This window comes from Schistocerca americana, unplaced genomic scaffold, assembly GCF_021461395.2.
Source record: "Schistocerca americana isolate TAMUIC-IGC-003095 unplaced genomic scaffold, iqSchAmer2.1 HiC_scaffold_18, whole genome shotgun sequence".
Taxonomy (NCBI): Eukaryota; Metazoa; Arthropoda; class Insecta; order Orthoptera; family Acrididae; genus Schistocerca; species Schistocerca americana.
In genome coordinates this window covers 9,145,806-9,171,322 of record NW_025725884.1, presented here as the reverse complement: position 1 = coordinate 9,171,322, position 25,517 = coordinate 9,145,806, and positions in this window count along the sequence as shown.

The following is a 25,517-nucleotide window of genomic DNA, read 5'->3' as shown; positions in this document are numbered from 1 at the left end:
AAGCAATGTGCATAATCAGGAAGAAGAGTTTCCCGTTCTATGGACATCTCATGAGAACACCAGCAAACAGATTTAGCAAGGGAATTATTAAAAAAAATTGTGCAACAGTAAGAGTAACACCGAATGGACCACATAAATTAAGGAAGATGTAAGAGAACTCCAAATTACAATGAACGAAATAAAAAATTAAACAGAGGAAATCAGAATACTGCAAGACACACAAGCCAGACTACAAATTAAGACCAATAAAAGAGCTATGGAAGAGTGATCTCAGACGAAGCAAGAAATAAAATATCGGAAACTCTTTCCATATCACAATAAATTTAAATAATCCCTAAATAACCACTGCACTATTGGAGTATATTATTGGATTATTATTGAATTTCATTGTATTACTGAAAAGCAACAACCTGTATAAACCTTTGTATAACTGGCTACAATGTTCCAGTGAAGACCGCAAGATAAAAAAATGAAATAAAAATAAGTTCATCGTTTTAATTTCACCTCTTGTGTTTCTGCATAAATGCAAACTTTACTCACACAATCTAATGGTCTGAAGGTGTTGTGAGAGGAGAGTTATATGTGTTCACCTTTAGAAAATATTGTACTCTGTTCAGGCACTTTATACACTGATTGAAAAACAGTCGCAGCACCAAGAAGGACGAAAGATGGTAGGCTCGTTCCTACTTCTGAAAGATGATGTCTGTTCAAATTTCCCTCCAGTCCCATAAGAGGAGTGCCAGGAGCACCGCTATGAGGATGCAGTTTTTTATTTATTCGTATGGTTTACATGCACTTTAAAATTATAGGTATATAACTATAGTAATACTATATATAACAGGAATATGAAAGTACAAAACTAAATAAATGTCAATATAGGAACGCAAGGGGCATTCATCTGTAATGTGCTTGATTGTCTGTTTCGGAGCCCCACAGTCACAAACAGGAAACTTTGTAGCAGCCCATTTGTAAAGAGAGTCTGCGATTCGCAGAGTACGAACTCTGTTCAGTTTGAGCCACAGTTTTTTGTCGAGTTCCGTGCCAGCAGTATTACAATTATACTTACGAAACCACTCACGCTCTTCAGGATTTTCAATGATTTCACAGTTCTGGTTCCACAGCTCTCTCACCCCAGTATTACTGGCATCTGACTTGTCTGCTTGCCGCAATGGTGGGTTTCTTGAACAGAGTCTATTTCGTCGTAAACTTGGTACATCTTCCTCTATGGGTAATTCCAGGTTCCCCTGTAACTTGCGGTATTCCCTAAGCAAGACCTCGCTTCTGCGGATTGCTAGTGGATAGATGTTTCTCAGGAGAGGGAGGGAATAAATCGGCGTTGTCGGATTGCCCCAGTTATTAACAGCATAGTGTTGTTCAACTAAACGTCGATCAAGTTGGTGTGGCAGCTGTTTAGCCACATGGGAGCACAATACTCGGCTGCTGAGAAGACAAGCGCAATGGCAAAGAGTGTTTCCGTGAAGTTTCACTCTGAGATCCGCGTTAGCTCGTTTGTTGTTCAGATGGAATGTACATACTTCAGTTTTACTTGTACTGGGTTTAAGTCACCATTTTTTAAAAAATAAAAGCTCGCAACGGCTAGATCTTCTGTGAGAATTGTCTCCGCTCATCCAAGGTTCTTGGTTCTACAAGCAAGAGCAATATCGTCCGCGTAGCAGAATTTCGCTGACCTGGTACTGGGGAGAGCGCAGATATATGGGTTGAATAATTGGGGGGCTAAGGCGGAGCCCTGTAGTAGACAATTACTTAACTTCCTCTCCTTGCTCACATGTTCTCAAAAGTAAGCACGGAAATATCTGTTGTTTATCATGGTATTGATGGGAGTTACAGTTTTTCGGCAATGGATTGTTTATAAATACAGCTCTAAAGGGAAATTGCTCTGAAGCTTTAATGTTGGTCAGCTGGTTCACCTGGTTTCAAAACTGCCACTGTTTTTGTTCTCTTTAGCTCGTTGGGCAGTGATCTACTGTCTAGGATGTTGGAGAAGAAACGGACCAGCCATTTTGTTCCACCATTACCCATGTTTATCAGAAATTCCGGTGCTTTACCATTTTTCGTTTGTTTCATGGCTTCATAGAATTCAGTCAGTGTAAATGGTGAAGAGAATTTGGATTCGTTTGGATTCTGAGCTTTTAGAGAGGTGAGTGCTTGTTTAAGTTTAAAAGCATACTGTTTGTCACGGGATGATCTAGATGTTTCCACTATATGGTCAGCGATTTGGTTACCTGAAATACCAGGTTTCTGCCCGGATTTATTGGAGGCTCCGCCAAGTTTACACAGAAGGCTCCATGCCTTTCTACTCGAATGTCTGAAGTTTACTTTCACTGCGATCACATGCCATACCATTCTTCTAGCAGTGTCAAGACCTTGGAGGAGGTCGTCTGCAATATCGCTGTCGCCAGTTTCGCTATACTGTTCATAAAGTTGTTCACGATGTTCATTCCAGCCTGGTATGTATTCCTTTCTATACCCACGAAGCCTAAACTTCTTCACAGTAGTAAGAACAGCCCCAACGAATTGTGGGTATTTTTTAGGTTCTGATAGAATAAAACAGATACATTTATCTAGGTGGTCAGCAAAACTCCGCCAATCAGCCCTGCGGAAATTCCATCTTGGTTGTGGTACAGTTCTAGCTATTGGGACAGAGAGCCCCATATCCAGGATTACTGCACTGTGCTGGCTGTGTGGAAAATTAGGCATGACCTCTCTGGGTATAGGCACTGGGTGGCCTCTGCATTCCCGGGACACAAAGCAGAGATCCGGGTTGTAATGTCTTCACCAAGCTGCCGATCTCAAAGTTCCCAAATCCTTGTTATCATAAACCGGGTATAGATTTTCATTTTCAGCCCAGTCGTTGAGTGCAACACCACACTCATTGTCCCGTGCATAGTTCCAGTGACCGTGGTGACCATTAAAAACTCCAGCATAAATCGGTGGGTGGGAAGTAATTGGCAGAACATCCAGTGGTCATGGCACAATAGGTGGAATGTAAATATTGTTTATAATGGTCTCCTCCACTTGCGTAGAGACATAATGGACTTTATTTTCTGTATGCGTTGACATCAGAGGAGATGCTCGATATTGCCACGTGATACTACCGAGAGGGAAAGCCATCGTGTTCGGCGTATGGCTATGGCGTGCCGGGGCACTGAGACCAAACCACCGCGAACTGCGACTTCAGTGATGTCAAGCGAGAGCTCATTGGATAGCTGGATGGATGTCTGCTGTGTTTTCTGATGAACGTTGGTTCTGCCACAGCGCCAGTGATGGCTGTGGGTTGGTTAGGAGGACAGTGCAGGGCCTGCAGCCAATCTGTTCTCGTGCTAGACACACTAGATACATACCTGGAGTTATGGTCTGGGGTGCAATTTCATATGAGAACGGGGACACTTCACCCCCACTGCGAAACTGTACATCAGTCTGGTTATTCGACTTGTCGTGCTGCCGTTCATGAATAATATTCCAAGGGATGTTTCCCAACAGAATAACGCTCACTCCATTTGAGGGAATATGGGACATCATGGACCGACAAACGTATTTACGAAATTTCATTACTCTACATAAATTATTTTTTGGTACTGCAATTTTTTCCATCAGTGTATTTTAAAATTTTGAAAACATTTTTGTTTTTAATGAAATATTCTACGACATTCCACAGTTTCCAGTTCAGGGACCTAAGTTTGACATAAATCTCTTTAAAAGGTTTGCTGTGAGTATAAGTAATCAGTAACTAACGAAATTGGTATTTTTAAACATTTTTGTGGTGGTCACAAAGTATAACCCACGTCCTTGGTAGAACCTGTGAGTTATTATTGCTAAGTGTATATGCTAAAAGATAGTTTCAGTTACTGTACCCTAGTTACAGATCTGTACCTCTTTAAAAAGGGTGTTTTTATTATATACGAACGATCATAAAATGCTGGGGCAACGGTGTGTACCTAGCGAAGGGATCTTTCGCTTCTAAGTTTTGCCTGTCAGAATTTAAAATGGAAGTGTTCGAAAACAGTAAAATAATTAAGCTTTCAATAGCATACAGCGTCTTTCAAGATCATTGTAATAATGAGGATAATAACCCTTGTCAGACGTAAATACCAAGGTACCGAACAGTGCCGAGTGAAGGTAACACCTGGTCCTCCGCTATTTTAGATTTAAATATAGTCAGTTTGACCATAATCATCTGCAACTGTTATCAGTGCTAGCGAGTGGAATTAGTAACAATCGGTTATTTTACAACACGCTGAGCATTCGTACAAGTGCCAAACTGCAAACTAGTAATACTTTAGCTAACCACATGTTGTGCGAGTTTACACAGTCAACACCGAATTCCTCATGTGAAAACCGAGCGAGGTGGCGCAGTGGTTAGCACACTGGACTCGCATTCGGGAGGACGACGGTTCAATCCCGTCTCCGGCCATCCTGATTTAGGTTTTCCGTGATTTCCCTAAATCATTTCAGGCAAATGCTGGGATGGTTCCTTCGAAAGGGCACGGCCGATTTCCTTCCCACTCCTTCCCTAATCCGGGCTTGCGCTCCGTCTCTAATGACCTCGTTGTCGACGGGACGTTAAACACTAACTACCACCACCACCCCACCACCACCTCATGTGAAAGAACATGTCGAAGCAAAGTAAAATATCTAGCAAATGGACTCAATGATAGATTAGCGAAAGGACACTTCTGTCTCAAATAAAAATCCTGTTAAGTAAGATTGTACTTTCTTTAAAATGAAATTGGCACTTCGGTGAAAGAATGGCCTAGTTAAACACTAGGACAGCGAGCAGTTCCTAACTAAAACGAACCAACCCATCAAAGGTTTGGAAAGCGATTGTCTGAAGTGTAACGCATTTCAGCTGCTCTAACGGGATGGAATATCCGATATTCATATCTACGATGCACTAAGTCAAAACATGGTTCAAATGGCTCTGAGCACTGTAGGACTTAACATCTGAGGTCATCAATCCCCTATAACTTAGAATTACTTAAACCTAACGAACCGAAGGACATCACACACATCCATGCCCGAGATAGGATTCGAACCTGTTACCGTAGCAGTCTCGCGGTTCCGCACTTTTTATTTATTTATTTATTTTATTTTTTCTTGTAATCTCATTTTGTTCTTTATAGTTCGTTGCAATTGTTCGTGGCGGACGTCCCTTGACGCCCGCTGAAGTTCATTATTGATCCAGTCACTCAGTTCTTTTATTACAGAGCGCATCTTACCCTCTGACCGAACACGCTGAGCTACCGTGCCGGACTGAGCGCCTAGAACCGCTCGGCCACCTCGGCCGGCTGCACTAAGTCACTTCAACTCGAACTTATGTGTGCCTTGTAACACTATACGCCGCAGTAACAGGTTCATCGTATTTACACTACTGGACATGGAAATTGCTACACCAAGAAGAAATGCAGATGATAAACGGGTACGCATTGGACAAATATATTACACTAGAACTGACATGTGATTACGTTTTCACGCAAATTGGGTGCATAGATCCTGAGTAATCAGTACCCAGAACAACCACCTCTGGCCGTAATAACGGCCTTGATACGCCTGTGTATTGAGTTGGATGGCGTGTACATGTACAGCTGCCCATGCAGCTTCAACACGATACCACAGTTGATCAAGAGTAGTGACTGACGTATTGTGACAAGCCAGTTGCTCGCTCACCGTTGACCAGACGTTTTCAATTTGTGAGAGATCTGGAGAATGTGGTGGCCAGGGCAGGAGTCGAACATTTTCTGCACCCGGAAAGGCCCGTACAGGACCTGCAACACGGTGGCGTGCATTATCCTGCTGAAATGTAGGGTTTCGCAGGGATCGAATGAAGGGTAGAGCCACGGGTCGTAACACATCTGAACGGTAACGTTCACTGTTCGAAGTGCCGTCAATGCGAACAAGAGGTGACCGAGACGTGTTACCAATGGCGCCCCATATCATCACGCCGGGTGATACGCCAGTGATACACTCTTCCAATGTGCGTTCACCGCGATGTCGCCAAACACGGATGCGACTATCATGATGCTGTAAACAGAACCTGGATTCATCCGAAAAGATGACGTTTTGCCATTCGTGCATCCAGGTTCGTCGTTGAGTACACCATCGCTGGCGCTCCTGTCTGTGATGCAGCGTCAAGGGTAACCGCAGCCATGGTCTCCGAGCTGATACTCCATGTTGCTGCAAACGTCGTCGAACTGTTCGTGCAGATGGTTGTTGTCTTGCAAACGTCCCCATCTGTTGACCCAGGGATCGAGACGTGGCTGCACGATCCGTTACAGCCATATCGATAAGATGCCTGTCATCTCGACTGCTAGTGATACGAGGCCGTTGGGATCCAGCACAGCGCTCCGTGCCGGCCGGTGTGGCCGTGCAGTTCTAGGCGCTTCAGTCTGGAACTGCGTGACCGCTACGGTCGCAGGTTCGAATCCTGCCTCGGGCATGGATGTGTGTGATGTCCTTAGGTTAGTTAGGTTTAAGTAGTTCTAAGTTCTAGGGGACTGATGACCGCAGATGTTAAGTCCCATAGTGCTCAGAGCCATTTCAACCATTTTTGAACGGCATTCTGTATTACCCTCCTGAACCCACTGATTCGATATTCTGCTAACAGTCATTGGATGTCGACCAACGCGAGCAGCAATGTCGCGAAATGATAAACGGCAATCGTGATAGGCTACAATCCGACCTTTATCAAAGTCGGAAACGTGATTGTACGCATTTATCCTCCTTACACGAGGCATCACAACAACGTTTCACCAGACAACGCCGGTCAACTGCTGTTTGTGTATGAGAAATCGGTTGGAAACTTTCCTGATGTCAGCACGTTGTAGGTGTCGCCACCGGTGCCAACCCTGTGTGAATTCTGTGAAAATCTAATCATTTGCATATCACAGCATCTTCTTCCTGTCGGTTAAATTTCGCGTCTGTACCACGTCATCTTCGTGGCGTAGCAATTTTAATGGCCAGTATTGTATAAGGAGGTTGCGCACTACCTGTTTAAGCTGGGCACAGGATGGTCGGTTGGTTTGGATGAGGGGACCAAAGAGCGTGGTCATCGGTCCCATCGGATTAGGGGAGGATGGGGAAGTAAGTCGGCTGTGATCTTTCAAAGGAATTATCCACCATTTTCCCGAAGCGGTTTAGAGAAATCACGGAAATCTTAAATCAGGGTGGCCGGACACGGGTTTGAACTGTCGTCCTCCCGAATGCGAGTCCAGTGTAATAACCACTGCGCCACCTCGATCGGTCTGAGCACACAATTCTCGCACTCACTTTCTTGCTTTCGTTATTTCCCACATTTTCTGATGGAATAATGAATGTATACCGAGTCCTTTCAATAAATCAGTGCACGAGTGGTGGAGTAATAACTGCACGGCGCATACCGTTAGCGTTGTCGTGTTTACTGTGGTTGATTATTTGGACCTGTACTCTTGATCACAATTTTGTTGCCAGATTATTCTTCTCCGAGGTCAGTATAATTCCGGACCACTAGCATCGCTTCAGGCTCATATTTTCTTTTCCTGTACGTGGTGCCACTGTCTGCAACTGAAGGTGTAATGCGTGAACATTGTTTCACTGCGTTACACACATTCAAAAATATTTCAAATTATTCTCTTTTTTTACGAAGAACGGTTTATAATACAAAATCACAAATTAACATTCACTCAGTAGCGATTACAATGGATTCCAACGAAGTAATACAAAACAAATACATCCATGTAAATTACTTATATCTTTGGGTCCCACTTTATCGAATTAGGTATACAAAATGCCAGTATTTTCATTTAGTAGACTTTTCCTGTAGCTACAGTATTGGTCCTAACTCTCCATTTACCCACAGTCAAGTAAAGTACAGGATGAGGCAGGAAAATGAACTATTTTAATTAATCTCTAAAAGTGGAATGTTATTATTGTCGACACTTAACACCAGTCACGCGTTTCAGGCAGGTCCACTATTTGCCGAGATGGAGCAGTGGAGCGGGTCAGGACGTGCTGTGGCTGTGAAGGCCTCTCACGAGCACGGTGGCTGTGTGTCGCTGCTGCTAGACGGGAATACCGCCGTCAATTCGGCACATGAAATCATGTTGTGGGTGAAAAACTATGAAGCTATGGGATGTGCACTTCAGTTGAAACCGCCAGGAAGGCCCAGAAGTTGTCACTCACAGGAACGGATGGAGGACGTTACTGACGCGAGGATAATGCTCAACAGCTCCACAAGGACCCTTACACGTCCAGAAAGCCACAGTTTGGTGCACAGCCTCCTCAATGGACGTAATCGATCCTTTCTTTTGTCGGGACAAACATGAACTCGCGACCACAGCCACATCTCAGCGGTTTGCTACCATCGTTGACGTATTCCTCGTTCCTGAACTTGAGCAGTTTCCTGCCAATAAGTATTGGTTTCGACAAGAAGGTACTAAGTCTTATTGTGCTCAAATTTCAGTGACATCAGTGAACAGAGGGTTTGGGAACCACATCATTTCAAGGACAAGGTACATTTTGTGGCTTTCAAGGCCTCCCGATTTATCTATCTGTGACTATTTCTTTTGTGAGTCCCTTAAACAAAGGGCGTAAGATAGACTTCTGCACACAATTGCCGAATTGAAAGACAGCATTCACGCTGCAATCTGAATCATTCCTATAAAGTTGCTTGTATGTCTAATAAACGATTTACAGCGAAGATTGCAAGGGTCAACGTAACAATGGGGTCCATCTATAAAACATCATTTCCCAAACATGAACGGTGCGTGAAATGGCAATACGCAAGGGTTTCATTGTTGTGATTGAAAATTTCTTACAGTATATTTCTCTACCTGTTTCGCTATATCCAAATCGGCCCGCTTTTCTACTACGCACTGTATTTGTTAACAGTTACAGATTTCTCCCGAATGCGCTCACAGCCGCTACAACTCTCTCTACGCGCTTAGTACCCCGTTTACTGTAATCAATAATTCTTGAATTAGTGTCTCGATCATACACATCTCCCTACAACTATTTGTCTGCGTCCCCCGCTACAGACTTCTACGCCAGCTACTCTTATTGTTACGCTCTGTGAACGCAGCACTGGTCCGTCTCTAGGCAATTTTCTTTTGAACTGGTCAACCCAGCTGCTCTTGCCGCATTCAGAAGAAGTTTCGCTGCTATACATCGCCGTACTTTTGCAACCTGGTGTACACCGGGCGCCTACTAATGGAGGTAAAGAACATACGTATTATGTGATATACCTTAAATAGTCTGTGTACCGTCCTTTTCACGCTGAAAGGTATGGATTACGGAAGGCCGATACGTACTTTCTTAGCAGTGAAGTAGCAGAAAATAAAAGCTCACTTGGGCGTATAAAAGTGTAAAAAAGCAAAAAATTACAAAATAATGGTTTGGGTACAGTAAAGAATGAAGATTCGTTTGTGTGACACATGGCCAATATTGGTGATTGGTTGACCCGCTTTTTATCGTGACGGTTCTAAACAGTTTACCATTAATTACATTTGCGTCAACATTGTGTTTCGTTATAAAACTAACTTTACTGAAAGTCTGCTAGATTAGCTCCTCCTGCCTACACTGGGAAATTTTTGTCTATTGGAGTTTATTGTATCGATCATGTATAAAGTGAAATAATCAATGCTCCCTCGAATAATGATATATGTGAAACAGGCCGATTAAACGCCATGCCTAAGATTAGGCTAGTCTAGCTTTATAGCTTATGGTCCTCTTCGTCGTTCATAAACTAATTTATTAGGTCTACAACTTTGCTTTCGCCACTTACAACAGATGGTAGCAGCGGAAAATGGTGGTGAAGCTGGCAGCTAGTAAGTGTCACAAAATAAACTGCATCTGTGAGCATAGCGCCATCAGAATATTTGTCTGTTTGTGATGGCATCATAAAGATAATCTCGATGGAATATGTCAACTTCCTTGCGCAGCTCTAGTCGTCTGTTATAAGTAATAATTTTCTGCATTAACATGAAGAAATCTGCGGCAGAGGACCATTAAATGCTGCGTAAGATCTATGGTGAGTTTCCTATTAGAGAATGGTCTTTGTAATTCAGAAACGGTGATTCTGACATCGAATACCGGAGCGGCGATGGAAGAGAAAAGGTTTTCGTAGCTATTCGAACCGACGGAAACAACCACAGGAGATTGTTCTCGAAAGCAATTGATGCATTTGAGCCCAATCCTGGAAGACAAATGACCACAATACAGTGACAGTCATGAAAATGTGATTTTGCAGCGTGACTGTGCCACGGTTTGATGAAGACTAGTTAAGAAATGATGAAAATACAGAACAATAGTGTAAAACTATTTTGGCAAACAGACTTAACGAAGCCAAAGATTGCGTAGGAGAGGATACTGAAGAAAGATTGAAACGGTCAGTGAGACTGCTGAAACTATACAGGCTAGAAAGAAGAAATCGAGATCCCAGGTCTGGTTTAATGAAGATTGTAGGATGAAGACAGAAGACAGAAGAAAGGAATGACCCAATATAAAGAATGCTGGAGAGGAGAACAAGAAACACTGTAAAAGAATACCAGGAAAAGAGAAGTACATAAGGAACATAGGAGGAAAAAGAGAGAATTTGAAAAACGATGGACTGATGAGTTAGAAGAGAGAAAGACTGCTCAGGAAACAAGGAAAATATATATGTGGGTGAAAGATATAAATAAACGATCCGAACTCAGAGCAATTACCTGTAACAGGAGGAATTCTGATTAGAGGAAAAGATCAGTTTTAGACAGATGGGTGGAATATTTTAGTGTACTGAATACAGAAACGGAAAACGAAGGTGAGGTTCATGCTAGTATCGTAGAGGAGCTGCAGCAAGAAGTAAACAAAGGAGAAGAGTACCGGGTATCAGCAGACGGAGCATCACTGAAGAAGTTAACGGTAGTATCAAGACTCTTAAAAACAATAAATCTCCGGGAGAAGACAATACTACAACAGAAATGAGAACATATGGCTGAGAAAATCTAATAAGGGTTATGTATGAAATTATAGTGGAAAGAAAATATTGCTGAGCAATGGAATAGATTAATACTCTGCTATATGCAGAAGAAACACGACAAAGCCGACCGTGCGAGTTATAGAGGAATTTCAATGCTCGATATAGTATATAATGTAATAGGAAAAAAGATGGTTGGCCCTCTAACAGGATATGTATAAATCTAAGATACTACCAGTGTGGTTTCAGAACTAATAGATCAACTACAGATAAGATTTTTACTATCAGGCAGATCCTTGAAAGATTTTATGTGTATAACCGCGATGTCTACCAGCTGTTCACTTATCTCAAACAATGATTAAATCAAAAGGGATGAACTCTCGAATGCAATGCAAGAGGCAGGCGTACCCAATAAACTGGGAAGACTAGTTCAAACGACTTGAGAAGAATAGTATCTAAAGCAAAGATTGAGGGAGCATTATCAACGGCATTTGAAGTTAACCGAGGACTGCGACATGGTAATGTGCTCTCCATTATTCTGTTCAATGTCGCCTTGGACAGGGTAATACTAAAGACACAAAGCGGCAACCCTGGGGGACCACTGTTTAATAGACTGACACAACGATCTTCCATATGCAGATACACTGAAGAGCTAAAGAAATTGGTACACCTGCCTAAAATCGTGAAGGGCCCCCTTCAGCACAAACAAGTGCCACAACACGACGTGTCATGGACTTGACTAATGCCTGAAGTAGTGCCGGATGGAACAGACACCATGAATCCTGCAGGGCTACCCATAAATCCGTAATAGTACGAGGAGGCGGAGATCTCTTCTGAACAGCACGTTACAAGGCATCCTAGATATGCTCAATAATGATCATATCTGGAGATTCTGGTGACCAGCGGAAGTGCTTAAACTCAGAAGAGCGCTCCTAGAGCCAAGGACTCTGTAGCAATTCTGAACGTTTGGGGAGACGCATTGTCCTGCTGAAATTGCCCAAGACCGTCGGAAGGCACAATGAACATGAATCGATGCAGGTGTTCAGACAGGATGCTTAAGCACTTTGTCACCTGTGAGAGTCGTATCTACACGTATCAGGCACGAATACAGAGCTGCACACTCTCCACACCATTACAGAGCCTCCAACAGCTTGAGCAGACCGCTGCTGACATGCAGAGTCCATGGATTCATGAGGTCACCTCCATACCCGTACACGTCCATTCGCTCGATACAATTTGCAACGAGACTCATGCGATCAGGCAAAGTGTTTCCAGTCATCAACAGTCCAATTTCGGTGATGAAGGCGAGTGGTAAACTTTGTGTCGTGCAGTCATCGAGGGAACAGATTGGGCCTTTAGCTCCGAAAGTCCATAATGGATGATGTTTCGTTGAATGGTTCGTACGCTGACACGTGTTGATGGCCCAGCAATGAAATCTGCAGCAATTTGTGAAAGGGTTGCACTTCTGTCACACTGGACGATTCTCTTCAGTCATCGTTGGTCCCGTTCTTGTAGGACCTTCTCCCTGCCGCAGCGATGTCGGAGATTTGATGTTTTACGGGATTCCTGATACACACGGTATGCTCTTGAAATTGTCGTACAGAATAATCCCCACTTCGTCGCTACCTCGGAGATGCTGCGTCCTATCGCTCTTGCACCGAGTATAGCAACACGTTCTCACTCACTTAAAACTTGATAGTCTGCCATTGTAGCAGCAGCAACCGAACTAACAACTACGCCAAACACATATTGTCTTATACAGGTGTTTCCGACCGCAGCGCCGTATTCTGCCTGTTTACATATCTCTGTAATTGAATACGTATGCCTATACCAGTCTTGTTTTGGTGTTTGAGTGTATAATGATTTGTTATCCAGGAGGAAACGGTACCTGAGAGAAAAGGTTAAAAAAATAGAAAGATATGGAGCGGAGATGTGGCTGACAATTAATTAGTCAAAGACCAAGTGTATGTTAACATCTAGGAAAAGGTATGGTGAAGGAAAAATAAGCATGACTTTGAATGGGGGGGAATATGAGCACTGTGAGAGCTTAAAATATCTTGGGCCCCTGGTAACTGAGAATAATCTTATGAGAGAAGAAATACATACATGAATTGTGGCTGGTAACAGGAGTTACACTGCATGGATTAAAGTATTAAAAGCAAGAAGCCTTAGTAGGAATCTGAAGCTGACTGTGTATCCTACAGCAGTGACACCTGTGGTGATGTATATTTCGGAGACTTGGACGATAAGGCAAAACGATGGGGAGTTGTTGCAGAGATAGGAAAGGAAGATACTAAGCAAAATCTACGGACAAATGGATGATAGGGGAGCTTTGGTGAATCGGAAATGATGAGGAGATCAGAGAGGTGTATAACAAAGCAGGTATCGTGACACAAATAAAGAATAATAGACTAAGTTAGTCGGGAAGTACACAAAGACTGGTGAAGATCAGGACAGCCAAGAAACAGCCAAGAAAGTTTTCAAAGGAAAACCAGGGGGACGCCATCTAAGGGGCAGCCCAAGAATCACATGGCTAGATAACGTGGAGGAGGACTTGAGAAGAGTGGGAGTCAGAAGATGGAGAGCCGAGGCACCCAGCAGAGAAGGTTGGGCGTAGATTGTCCAGGAGGCCAAGGCCCTACATGGGCTGTACCACCAATTAGTAAGCAAGTAAGTAAGATGTATGGTGATGGACCTTTTAGTGAAAGTACTTGTAGAGAATGCTTACAGCGCTTCAATAACTGTGATTTTGACGTCGGAGACCGGCATAGCGGTGGAAGTGGGAAGCCTTTCAAAGCGACTGACACCGAGTGGAAACAGTCACAAGAGGTACTTGTCGAAAGCAATTGATATTTTTGAGCGGAACACTGGAAGGCAAACGGCCACAGTACAGAGAAAGGCATGAAAAGGTGATTTTGCATCATGACAGCGCTCGACCTACTGTCGCAAAACCCGTCAGAACGTGGCTGGAAACGTTGAAATGAGAAGTAATAACCCACTTGCCGTAATCTGCAGACATTGCTCCTTATGACTACCACCTTTCTTGGACATTTACACAAGGCCTGGCTGACCAGTGCTTCCGGTCATATGAGTAAATGCAAAATTAGATCGATTCATGGATCTCCTCAAAAGATGCCCAGTTCTTCCGCCGTGGGATTCCTATGTTATCCGAGAGACGGGAGAATGTGGTGACCCGCGGACGATTTTCGAATGTGACGAGACCTGAAATATTGCAAAATTTATGGAAAGAATTTTTGGTTAAAGTTACATCATTTATTGAACAGCACATGGTTGGCTGTGCTTGAGATCTGTAAGCGTACCTGGCGCTGTACTAACATCAGCACGCTGCCGAGGCATTGACCAGCGCCAGGGAGCACTGAACTGTGTGGAGCGACATGTTCTGGCAAAAAAGTCGTTTGTAACGCTGCCCAGCGTTGACAGCCATCTAACGCTGGTAAAAAGCTTTCCTGTGTGCTGCTGTTCGTACCTAATCAGTTATCATTGCTACAGCTGTCAAACCCGACCAGTCACGGAATACTCATGAAATTATATGACTGTATCCCGACACATATGTGTTTAACGAGTTTAACATTATACTGAAAGTGCCTACAAAGAGGAAACATCTAGGTATAGAAAGTAAAAATAAAATAGATATAAAAACAACCAAAGCAGGAAGCCAATTTATTTCAAGCGGTTTACCACTGGCGAGGAACCTGTTGCAACTAAAAGCTATTAAATGAGATTGTAGCCTAATCGGATTTTGGGATTTTTTTTAACATTGTTGTTTGTTATCTTCTAGATTTTTAGCGAGCAGAGAGTGCTATTTGTCGCTTATCGATTAATATCTAATTGCTTGGTATATATTTAGGACTATATTATTTTACGAAACTATGATGTGATATTGCAATTCATTGCCTTTTATGTTTAGTCTTGCTGATCTGTGGCCCTACCCGTTACCACTCTCTCATTTTTTTACGTATCCCAGTATTTTGTTTCTTATAGCAACTTCGTAAGTCAACTGAAGCGTATGTATATCTTTTGCTTTCTCGCTGGTGTGGTACTTATTCCGTCCCACTGATCTAACGAACATCTTGCTGCGGTACCAGCTGATGCTACGTGCGTCCCTCTAGTGCAATAGATTTGGTATTTAATTTAGGTCACGTCTCTTCGCGATTTTGGTTCCTGTTTAGGCACATATCGATAAAAATATCAGTACAGAGTCTGTTTCTGACGTATATGTATTACCGTGTTTGGCATTTTGTGACCTCAGCGTGAAATACGTGCTTCTTGGAGCCATGTTATCCGTTGCTTATTGAGGAACAGGTCATCTGAAGACAGCTTTCATTTTGTTGTAGTTTTGTTCTACCGTAACCTTTTTCTTTTGCACACGTGGCGAAGAGCATTACCATTGCAAGGCAAATGGTCACATAATGTTTTATTTTTCATTGATGTACATGAAACAACTTTAATTTGCAGACGTTCATGGCTCTGTATTCGTTGTAGTTGATTTGTAGGGAACTGACAAGGAAAAGGCGACGTTGCCTATAATGTCCCGCTACAAGTTTCAGTTACAATTTAAGAAACTTCTTCCTATACTCGAGTTGAAAAACTTGTTTAGCATTATTAGTGGAACATAATTCTTAAATATGATGTGGTGCATTTTATCACGTGTTTTTATGCGACGTTATTAATCGAACAATAATGTTGTATTATAATATGGTAACATAAAGGCGTTATGACAAGTGAAACGCAGATGAATTGGACATAGTTGTAACAGTATATCTAAGTGGCAATCATAGATTAAATGTATATGAACAAATATAAAATGTCCCTAACCTAAATATTTTGAGACACGCTGAAAATGAGAAGGAAAACGCCAACGGGCATGTTAAAATGTTTCCCAACAAAGCTGAAAACGAATTGGCATGATATACTCTTAAATTCTAAGAGATTATGGTCCATTTAAGCTTCTCGGACGTAATAAAACTTGCGTTAGACTTTGCAGAACGAGTCTGCTTGTCCCATAGTTTCGATCCAAAAGGAGCAACGACAGACAAAAACAATGCTGAAGCTGTCCATCAAATCGAAGATGAAGAAAATTAGAACTACAGTTCGACCTGTGAAATGGAAGTGTATCGGAGATTGCGGGAGGCCATTACAGCGACTCATTCCTAAAACACAGAAATGGTGTAGTGAGTTTTTGATGAAGACCAAATGGAAAAAGTGACCAGACGCATGAAATAAGAAAATGTGGGCTCCTGCCAAGTGTAAAGGGGCAAGGAACGCAGGGAAGAAGTTGTATTCCGATGCATACAAATAGTGTTTTAAGAACTAAAACTTCGAACATTACCTTAAACTTGAATAATAAGTATCTTTAAGTACAGAGATATAGTTTACAAGGGAATTACAAATTAAGATACCAGATTCTCAATTTCTTCAGCCTGTAGATGTTTATAAAATTAAGTGCAGTGTGTTTAGCTTTCCAAGAGTTTGAGTTCCTTAAATCAGACAACGAGAACAACATCCTACAGTTGAGGATGACAATGTTTAAATAATTTTATAACGCAATTTTCAGTCTATAGCGAATAAAATATCAAATGTGGTACAATTCAGACAACTCTCATTTACTTGTTCAGGTTATTGTGTGCAGTCCTAAGGATAAGATTATTTTAGTAATTACGAAATAATTTATCTCTCCTTTTGCTTAATTTCAGCAGATTCGCTACCAATTGTACTATTTATTACAATTTCCACGATTGTAATTTCGACTTTCGATCATTTTAATGTGGTTGAATGTGCTGAAAATACAGCAGCTATCAGTAAAACGAATAAAAATAATTTAAACCTGTGTTCACTTTATTAATGTTGACAACTGCTGTGTTCTCAGAACAAACAAAGATTTATCGTTTCTGTTTCGTTGGTACGGAACTCAGTAAGAAATGCGAGACTGCGTTGCAGCTTACGTCTACTCACAGGTTACAACTGGAATACTTATTTGTTTGTGTGAAACACATCAGCAGGTAACCTTAAGTGGGACAAAGAAACGTACATCTACATCTACATACATATAGCGCAAGCCACCGTGCGGTGCGTAGTGGAGAGTACCCTCGTACCCTGTACCAGTACTACTCATCTCCATTTCTGTTCCACACGCAGACAAAACGAGGCGGCTGTGCTCCGATGAACCGAAAGTTACGACCACGTGCTCAATAGCCTGTCTGTTCGTCTCTGGAACGAAATACATCACTCATTCTGCGTATCAGGGATCCGGCAGTTTGTTGGTAGGTTTGTGGATGTATGTGGCATTCTATGTCTACGGACAGATCATGTAACTCGCACAAATAACGAGCCGCTGCTTTACATACAGGATGATGGGGCCAGATATCGACTCAGATGGGTTCCATGGGATTTACATCAGGCAATTTTGGTCGTCTAGACGTTTACGTGAGTTCGCTCCTCAAACCATTGTAGTAAGGATCTTGTTCCGAGACACGAGCAGTTATACTGCTGGAAGATGACATCGCCGGCGGGAAAGACATCAAGCGTTAAGGGATGCAGAGGGGAATGTCTTCCACAGCAAAATACTGCTCCCACCAACCTGTGTCCGTGTTGTGCTGCACGTCTCGAGCCGCGGTTCACTTCGATGACGGCACGTGTGGAGACAACCAGTGACTCAGTGTGGCAAAAATGTGATTCACCGTATGGGTCGAGGCGTTTATATTAATCGGCTGTAGAATCTCAATAGCCCTTTGCTCATTGCAATCATAACTGACAATGTCGTTGGATCAACATGCGAAAATGTAGGCGTGATCCGCTGCGGAGCTCCATGTTGAACAACATATGATGAACGGGGTGCTCCGAAATACCTTTGCGTGCACCAGCATTCTACTCTTTCGGCAGATATGTCACAGATCGTCATTTATCATACTTTATAGAACACGCTTTAAAGTTCCTCCATGAGAAGAAAGTCGCTTTCCTTCCAGGAAGCATCTCCGTAATACTTGCGTATTGTTCGGACCTAGCAGTGACAAATCTAGCAGCGTGTCTCTGAATTGCTTCGATGTCCTCGTTTTTAATCCGACCTACGTATCCAAACCAAATAAGCAGAATTCAAGAGTAGCTCGTACTAGTGTCCTACATGCGGTCGCCTTGAAGGATGAATCACAATTTCCCAAAATTCTCCCAATGAACCGAAGCTATATATATAGATATTTAAACGTCAATGTCTCAAGCAGGTCACTAATAATGCTGTATCCGAAAATTACAGGTTTGTTTTTCCTACTCATCCGTATTAACTTACATTCAGCTCTAGATGTCATTCATCACACCAACTAGAAATTTCGTCTGAGTGATCTTGTATCTTCTTACAGTCAGTCAACTTCGACACCTTCCAGCACAACACAGCAACATCACCAAACAACTGCAGATTGCTGCTCACCCTCTTCACGGATCATTTACGAATATAATAATTAACAATGGTTCTGTCTCACTTCCCTGGGTCACTCCTGACGATGCTCTTGTCTCTGATGAAAATTCGCCGTTGAGGACAACATACTGGGTTCTATTAGTCTTCGAGCCACTCGCATATCTGGGGATCTATTCCATATGGAATCTGCCTGTTTCCCTTATCCGTAATTCGCAGTATTGCACGTGAGAAAAGAGCAAGCTGAGTTTCGCATGAGCGATGCTTTCGAAAACCATGCTGACTCGTGGACATAAGCGTGTCGGCATCAAGAAAATTTATTGTATTCAAACCGGGATTACGTTCACAGATTCTGCAGAAAGCCGATGTTAGAGATATTGGTATGTAAGTTTGCGAGTCCTTTCGTTTGCCCTTTTTTTTTTGTAGTGTAGTCAAATTCACAAACCACCCATTAACCCGTATCTTACCCAAAACCACCTTCCATTCAACAGCAGATTGAAGCTTAACATGTTACCGTCGGCATAGCTTCCTTCTCGGTATATCCCCGCTGTCTTTCTTCCGTCCACCGGGGAATCAGTATTTCTGGCTCATAGTCAAGACTGTCCCAGATTCCCTCCAAACTACCCATTTCTTTAATTATTCCCTTAAACTCATCTGCTAACTTTTCAATACTATTTCTTTCTCTTCCCCGGAGCAGTCATCTTGATCCTCCGATATTACTGCATCATAACTAGTTGACTTGTACTACTGTTTGTTTATCATTGTTTCCATTCGAAAGGAATGAAACATTACGTGATAATTATTTAACACAATTTTGATAGCACCGGCATTACTGTAACAGCACACATTCACTTTCTTTAGTATTGGCAGTAGCAGTATTGATAACATTAGTGTTATGAGGTGCAATTCATGAACTAGCCAAAGTTCAGCGTTAACTCCCCCAAGACGGTTTAGATGTTAGAAAGGGCTGAATTCCTTACTATTGCCTCGTAAAATAAGTATGTAAATAAATTAATTAACAAATAATTCAGTTTTCTTTAGAAAATATCCTATAATTGTAGTTATAGCACGTAAGTTGTTAGCTGCACCAAAAATTCCTTACACAGGTATATCTCGAATGATATATGTTGGCCTACAGCCATATAATCACTAGAACTCTTAGGAAAATCAGTGTTACAGTTAATGATCGTCAGTTTTCCATTTTCGTTATTCTTAGTTACAAAAAATCGCTATCGAACATTGTACAAATTTTGATATCAGATAAATTCATCCCCTAAGCCTGGAGGTATTATTAAATTTATCTGCTTAGTAACAGACTTTTCGAACGTTCACCAGCGCGTACAACTAAGTACTGCTCTTCACAGAACTAGTTTTCAGGGCTTTCTGCCCAAAACTATGTTTCACATAAACATGTGGTTACGGGCGGCTCAGGTACTTGAGTACGAAAATAGCACCTATGTTCAAGAAAGAAAATCGTATCAGAGTCATTTAAAAATATTCTCAACTCAGCTTCATTAATACTGAGGTGATAAAGGTCACGGGTTAGCGATATGTACGTACAGAGACGGTGTTAGTGTGGCGTGCACAAGGTGTAAAAGGGCAGTGCATTGACGGATCTGTCGTTTGTACTCAGATGATTCATGTGAAAATGCTTCCCTTTGAACGTGGGATAGTAACTGGTGATTCACGCATGGGATATTCTACTTCGGTAATCTTCAGGGAATTCCGTATTCAGAGGCCCACAATTTGCTGGAGTACGCCTTCGCCAGCACACTGGTCGGCACTGGGAAACACTGTACAGCAGGCTCTGAACTAGGCGTCCCGATGAGGAGAGGAGATCAGGGCACGCCCCCAGGGAACGCGCCGATGGCGCACCCTGGGCCGCGTGCATATAGGCAGCCGTCGACGACCGGCCTGTCTCCCTCGTCAGCCCCCCTTTTCTCCCCTCATCTGTCCGGGTCCACCCCCCACCCCCATCCCTCCATCGGCCATAGGTTGTGGTGTGTCATCTCCGTGATAATTTTTTAGTGGAGTGTTTACGTGAGTGTTTAGTGTTGAATTTCCGCCATTTCAAAATTTAAAATGTCACCGTTTCTGTCGCCTGCTTTTATTGTTTATTATATTCTTATCACATTTTTAAATATTTTGTAGGCTGAAGAGCGACGTACTAAGCTCCTACCAGCCCACTCCATGCAGGGGGGGGGGGGGGGGGAGATCGAAACCCAATTCAGAAAAAAAACAGCTCTCCCATTCTCTCATCTAGGTATACTGCCTTGCTATGTCGCATCGAGACTCAGCTGGCATTGCGCCTCAATATGCCACACTGTGCTCTAGTCTTACACATCAATAGTCGTCGTCTCGCACCTTCGCTAGCTATGATAATCGTTAGACATAGTATTTTGATTGCTGTTAACCAAAGAACTTCAGATTGGACATCATTGAAATTAAGCACCACGTGTGCATTTTTTGTTGTAGTGAGAAGAAACCGTCCACCCACCTATCATTCCACCCTCTCCTCATGCAGCCAGGAATCACGAAACATCACGGGAGGGCACAGCCGCAATAAGTGGCGACGATTCTGATCAACAAGTTTTATTTAATTATCATGTGTTCTAGGTTGCTGCCGGAGAGCTGTCGGTAATGATTCTACACGCAAAAAAGAGTTTTGCATCACCCTCGTTCCCAGGACTCTTGAAGATAGAAGTTGACTGTGGATATTTTATCACAGACACAGTCCCTTTGACTGCCATTAAACTCGGCCAAAGGTCTAAGCAACCATGCATGAGCAGCGCCTATTAGACGGAGAGGGTCTGACAGCCGATCAGTTCCAGTCATTCCACCAGGAAAGAGGTACATGGATCGTGTGGTACGTAGTTCAAACATGCCTATACAGTAAATATTGCAGTCCGACCACGTCCGCATTTTTACTTTGCGCCAGGAAAGACTCTCAACAAGGGAAGTGTCCAGGCGTCTCGCAGTGAACCAAAGTGATGTTGTTCGGATATGGAGGAGATTCAGAGAGACAGTATCTGTCGATGACATGCCTCGCTCAGGCCGCCCAAGGGCTACTACTGCAGTGGATGACCGCTACCTACGGATTATGGCTCGGAAGAACCCTGACAGCTACGCCACCAAGTTGAATATTGGTTTTCGTGCAGCCACAGGATGTCGTGTTACGACTCAAACTGTGCTGCATGATGCGCAACTTCACTTCCGACGTCCATGGCGAGGTTCATCTTCGCAACCACGACATCATGCAGCGCGGTGCAGATGGGCCCAACAACACGCCGAATGGACCGCTCAGGATTGGCATCACGTTCTCTTCACCAATGAGTGTCGCATATGCTTTCAACCCTACAATCCTCGGAGACGTGTTTGGAGGCAACCTAGTCAGGCTGAACGCCTTAGACACATTGTCCAACGAGTGCAGCTAGGTGGGGGCCCCCTGCTAAAATTAAATGTCATGTAACTAGGGTCTCCCGTCGGGTAGACCGTTCGCCGGGTGCAAGTATATCGATCTAACGCCACTTCGGCGACTTGTGCGTCGATGGGGATGAAATGATAATGATTAAGACAACACAACACCCAGTTCCTGTGTGGAGAAAATCTCCGACCCAGCCGGGAATTGAACCCGCACCCTTAGAATTGACATTCTGTCGCGCTGACCACTCAACTACTGGGGGGCAGACTATTCCCTGCTGTTTTGGGGTGGCATTATGTGGGGCCGATGTACGCCGCTGGCAGTAATGGAAGGCGCCGAGAGGCTGTACGATACGCGAATGCCATCCTCCGATGGATAGAGCAGCCATATCGGCAGCATATTGGCGAGCCATTCTTCTTCATAGACGACAATTCGCGCCCAGATCGTGCACATCTTGTGAATGGCTTCCCTCGACTAGAGTGGCCAGCATGTTCTCCAGACATTAACCCTATGGAACATGCCTGGCATAGATTGAAAAGGGCTGTTTATGGACGAGGTGACCCACCAACCACTCTGAGGGCTCTACTCAGAATCGCCGTTGAGCAGTGGGACAATGTGGACCAACAGTGCCTTGATGAACTTGTGGATAGTATCCCACGACAAATACAGGCAAGCATCAATGCAAGAGGACGTGCTACTGGATATTCGAGGTACCGGCGTGTACAGCAATCTGGGCCACCACCTCTGAAAGTGACGCTGTCTGGTTGTACAACATGCAATGTGTGGTTCTCATGATCAATAAAAAAGGCGGAAATGATGTTTATTTTGATTTCTATTCCAATTTTCTGTACAGGTTCGCGAACTCTCGGAACCGAGGTGATGCAAAACGTATTTGATGTGTGTAGATCGATTACAAGTACAGGATATAGTATCACAGTTGTTTGAATAGGTTGGCCATCTACGAGAAAGTGTGTATCTCTACATGACACAACGTGAATTGATTCATTTGGGTTGAGTGAGACATGGTGGACTGTGTCATGGGAAGCATGGAGGTCTCGATATGGATACCGTTTCATTGATGTTTCGCTGTGTTTAATGATGGTTCCTCCAACTGACTTGGTGTTTAAGACTATGTTGGTCCCTTTCCTCTACGCAGCAAAGCAACTAGCAGTCATTTTCATGTCCGAGATTAACTCTAGTATAATTTTTGTGAATAGTTTCTTTGAACTGCAGTAACTCATGTTTGACGTCCAACTGAAGACAGTGACGAAACATCGCTTACTACGTCAGCTAGGGGCCGTGGCCTACTTCTGTTGACGCATGCTGTTGGTTCCTGTACGTCCATGTAACATTTGAACCTCTTCGTCAACCTTCCGTCTTCTTCTGACGAACACAGCTTCTCTGTCGTCTCTCTAAAAACATTCGAGTTTCTGTTTCTAATCTTTACTCTGTCACTTAAATGCAATAACTTATTGTGTGCTTTAAGAATTATAAATTTCCTACAATTTGTATCTTCGTTTAAGTAAATCATTTCAGTCTTGCTATTAACAGTTACCATTTGCGTGAAAGTTTAACTTAGTGAAGAAAGAAGAGTAGCTTTGATTTGTGCCCTTCGGTTTCCAGCGATGGGGGGTTACATGTTGGTTTTGAGAGAAGCTGACCGAACTGTAACTGGATATACCGCACAAGAGACTGGAATACGTCCACCTTTGTACGCCTTGGCTGTATTGTACAATACAATGCAAGGTAAAATTTTGAAGAAATGAAGTCCCATTCTTTACGTCACTAAGACTTTTAATAACTACCTGAGACTCTGGTAAAAATTAATGTAATAGCCATGTATTCTACAAGTTCGCAATCATAGCAACACTTATAGAATGTTAGTGCAGGACAACCCATAATCACCAATACTGCTGTCATAATATTTAATTCACTGTTCATTTTTTTTCAGAGAAATTCCCAGAAAATCAACAAAATTATGGTGCAAGTTTTAACGAAAGGCGACGAGGCCAATAGCATCCGCGTGTCCAAGGGAACGACGCCGCAAAGTTAATGAGTTGGACTCTGGCTGCGAGCCAGTCGTCAGAAGTGGCGCAGCTCTACCGTTTCTGAGGTGCGGAGAGACGAACCCAGGAGTAGCCGGTACAGGACAGGAGCTGTCTGCGCCGCCTCCCTGGAAAGCGCGTGCGAGGCCACTGTCACCATTAACACCAGTGACGACTGCCACAGTATATGCTAAATAAGTCTCTCCACGAGCTGTTTCTGGTGCTGTAATAAAACAGCGGCAACTGTATTCCAAGATATACTGCACAGCGCTGTCACCATGAATAAAACTAAGAATATCTGCTGGACAGAAACGACCTCCTGGGACAGGTGGCACAGTGCGGAGTAGACGCTCCTCAGCTTCCGGTAGCGGTCCGCAAGTGGTCGCCGCTGTCATCTGACTCGGGCTGTAGCTCTCAGACACTGGTTCAGCTGGCGTAACTCACTCCTCACAAGGAGAACGAGGCCCACATACCTGGCAACAGCGGTAAGTGCAATACAACATGAGAGCAGTGGTAACATGTATGTCCATTTCATTTCGTTCGTCAGACATTTCAACGTCACAGCGGCCACACGTTGCGCGAGAGAGCCTGCATACACCACTTTGCAGGAGATCCTCACTGCCGCAGTGGAGAATTGGCGCAACCACAGGATGCCACTGTCCCGGTAAAACAACAGAGTGAGCATCTTCTGGTACTTGTAGGTGTTTCGAAACAGGTCTGCGGCGATCGATATGGCCGTGGTAGAGTCGTATGTCGTCACATAGCCTAACAACCACGTGAAGGTAATGGAGTCCTTTTTTCTTGCGTTCGTAGCTTGCAACCAGTCCTCCACATGCGCAGTTATTACTAGGTTCATGACGAGAACAAAAGCTGCGTATAGCGTACCAGAACGTGTTCTCCGTAGCTCACACTTCTCAATGTCGACAGTGAACGGCGTCAGCCTGAAAACCCTGCAGACGGCGTGATATCGCGCCGCAGAGCTTGAGAGGTCTCCTCTATTCGCCATTTCAGCATCAGCTACCACTCCAGGATGCCTAAGTTACCTGTGATGAAAGAAAAAAGTTCTCCAGTTATGGTAAGCAAACTGCTTGCATTACAGAGAGGTTTAATTAAAATTAACGACATACGACTGATCAACAAAGTACACTCAATCTGAGATAGCACTTCGAACGTAAATGAGTCAAGGTTCCACAAATCAATAGGATATCAATGGAGTAAACATAGTCATGATTAAAAAACTCCTTCATAGTCACGATTTTCCGGCATCAGAAATCGATACAAAGGTACGATCATTATAGCAAAACAAAACTTGACCATCCAGTTCAGTTGCTGCATCTTGCAGACCGCAAATAGTGAATACTGAGAACTCGAATCACTCACGTATAAGTTCTTGTGTAGACCTACATTCAACAAAGTCAGTAAGACTGACCCTGCCGTAATATATTTATTAAATACTACTAGTATAGTTATTGTTACGCAAAAACCACCTATCAAGCTCATAGCAAAGTTTACTGTTACGAATATCTTTAAGAAGTCTTGCTTACATCTCAGACAGAGTCTGAAAGATTTCAAAATTTTGGGTAAAGTAACAAAATAAATGAAAGTAAATAAGACAGTAAAGATGGAGAGTTAAGAGAATATATTGGATGGTAATCGGAACCATTACAGACGGCGCACTAA